Source organism: Solanum stenotomum, chromosome 6, assembly GCF_019186545.1.
Source record: "Solanum stenotomum isolate F172 chromosome 6, ASM1918654v1, whole genome shotgun sequence".
Taxonomy (NCBI): Eukaryota; Viridiplantae; Streptophyta; class Magnoliopsida; order Solanales; family Solanaceae; genus Solanum; species Solanum stenotomum.
This window is the reverse complement of record NC_064287.1, coordinates 25,218,875-25,221,998: the sequence shown is the minus strand read 5'-3', so window position 1 is coordinate 25,221,998 and position 3,124 is coordinate 25,218,875.

Below are 3,124 nucleotides of genomic sequence, written 5' to 3'. Positions count from 1 at the left end.
CCAAACTCAATTTCAAATATAGTGATTTCCCCAAAAACCTAGGGTTTTACTTCAATTTCATGGATTCCTTTCAAATTCGTTTTTAATGATTGAGTTATGTTGAATTATGGATATATTGATGGTATTATATCATTTTAAGTTGAATTCCTCAAGAATCCATGAATTTCTCTATTTTCCCAAATTGGATCTAAAAGTTTGGGGGAATTGTAGAAATAAGAGTATTATTCAATTATGCTTATAATACTAATAGTAATTGAATCTTGTTATCATCCATGTCTAATGTAGTAATTCTAGATATGTTGATTGAATGTGATCTATGGTCCTTGAAGGGTAAAGTATGAGAATTATGTATGTTATGAGGCTTATCTATATACATTTAAATAACTTTGAGAGTAAAATGAATATGATTATGATGTAATTGTTGTGTTGATTGGATGATTATCCTCATGTACACACTTATGTATGAATATGATATGATGTGAAAGGTTTGTCACAAGTAGTGATTCTAAGGTTGGAAAGCTAGTCTCACCTAATGAATCTTTGAGCTTTAGTTTGAGTATGATGGATAGAGTGTCAAGACATTCTTCCATAGTTATGAACTTAAGTCAAGACTTAATATGAACTCAATGTGAATTAATCCTTAACACCGAGTGGATATGAATATGAGATGGAAGCTTATACGATAGTTGAGTTCGGCTTCCCCTTGAAAGCTTATAAACTAGTTGAGTCCGACTTTTAAAATGGGTTCCTTTTACACTTGTTGAGTCCCGGTTCCCATAGTAGGTATCTCATGAGATGGAAACCTTCTACCTTAGTTGAGTCCGGGTTTCTAGAAGCAATCTCCTTATCCCATAAACAATGTGCCCACATAGGTCTTTAGCTAGTGGATCCACCTAAGCTAAGAGTATGGTTCTACCTTAGGGAAGTAGGACAACCCCTTTTCGGTGTGGGGTAGACACCGGATTCCATGATTAGCTCACATGGTCTATGTCGGTTAAGGCTAATCCCACTATGATAATATGAACAAGAATATGAGTTATGAACTATAGTTACTCAAGAAGCTTACCTTAGTGTGGTTACGATTTTGGGATCTTATTCATGCATTGCATAAGAATGCTTTGAATGTATTTATGGTATGTTTCTATTATGATATGATGATCCATATGTTGAATAGGCTTATGACTTATGCTTTTACACTAATATTCATGATGTATCTTTAACTTGGTATAGTGCATGCTTTTAAACTAAAATGTCCTTTTTATCATGTTTTCAAGGGTTTTATGCATGACTATCATACTTTGTGCATTTTTGTACTAACCCATGTTTCTTTTACATTTTTCCACAAAATGTAGGGTCTGGTGTTTGAGGTGATCTTCCTTTTATTCAAGCTTGGATTCGACTATTCTCCTTGCTTGTGGTGAGTCCTCATGGATTTGAGGATGAGTGATATCTTGTAGTACCTTTCTTTCATGTTGTAAGGGTTGTGACCCTATTTGATACTTCGATTGTAATAGATGGCTAGTTGAGACAAGTCTAGATTTTCGCTTTGCTTTTATGAAACTTTTGGACTTAAATGCGTTTTTACTCTTACTATTCTAATGTTTTATGTTATGATATGCTAAGTTGCTTACATGGTGCCTTTAGGGGTATTATGTGCCTTGTTACGTCTAGGGGGTACCCTTGGGTCGTGACAAACTTGGTAATCAGAGCATAAGGTTTAGAATGATTCTAGGATGATGTCTCATAAGTCACGTTTAGTAGAGTCTTGTTCATGAGTGTGAAGTGTTCCATATTTATGAATGAGAGGCTTCAAGATGTTAGGAAATTTCACTTCATTCATTACTCCTAAGTCATGACTTAGAGTTTAACTCTATAAAAGTCCCTCTCCTAATCTTTCTCTTGTGTCTTTAGGAAATGAATACACGAAGGGCTAATGTTTGAAGGGTGGAAGAGGAGAATGTGAGTCAAGGCGTTTCCCAAGGCAATCAATTTCCTCAAGTTAACCAAGCTTCGGTTGATCCCGTGATGGAGAATGTGACCCATGCGGAGTATAGGTCTACTATCCAATTGTTGGAACTCAAGCCAATAGAGAGGTGATTACTCCTATGAACACTAATGTGAATTCCGCGGTTTAAAGATTGAGGGATTTTTCTAGAATGAACCCTCCCATGTTTCTTGGTTCCAAAGTGGGAGAGGATCCTCAAGAGTTTTTGGAAGAAGTTTATAAGATAATTGATGCTATGGGGGTGACTGATGAGTCTACTAATTGGACTTATTTAGGGCTATATTTTAATAGAAATTGTATCCTCAAATGCTTCTTTTATCTCAATATCTGATGAAAACACTTAAGTTTTAGGTATTTGAAGTTTTAAGGAAAGCATGGACACTACGTCACATAAAGGAACGAAAAGGCTGAATAGAACGAAGAAATAAAGGCCTGAGGATCGTCGAGTCCACTTGGCGAGTCGTCAAAGGGTCTTACGTCGCCATTTGTTCCAGTGTGCTGAGCCTTGAAGGAAAGGATCAAGTCAGCGGAAAAAGGGAGCAGTCGGCGTATCGCCGAGAAGTTCTGCAAAGCAGTACTATGTCGCCCAATGACCCAAAGCACGACGATGCTAAAGGATGGTACAAGACGGCGATGAACTACACCAAAAGGCGAATCGCCGAGTTGATTGGCGATTTCGATTAACGACGCTAAATGATCCGCTGCATCACAAATTAGTGAAAACTATAAATACTAGTTAGAGTTGTAGTTTTAACTGTTGAACAATTATTATAATTTTCATATAGAATATTAGTTTTTGATACTTTTGCTCCAAGTTTGAGAGGGTTTTGAAGACTTGAAGGTCCAAAGGGTTTCATCTTCAAGATTTGGATTTGGGTCTCTTGGATTCTTTATTCTTGGCTTGTAACAAGACTTAAATCTTCATACCATTTGAATGCAAGCTCATTTAGGTATACATTCTATCTGTTGATGTGTGGCTAAAAACCCCAATTCTTGGGGTGTGATATTGTTAATATGGGGTTAGATTAGTTGTTAGGTCTTGCTTGCTGATAGTCTATTCGTAGTTTAAATGTGATTTCGTTTAGTGGTTGTGGATGAATTTAATGAATTTGTAGTTAC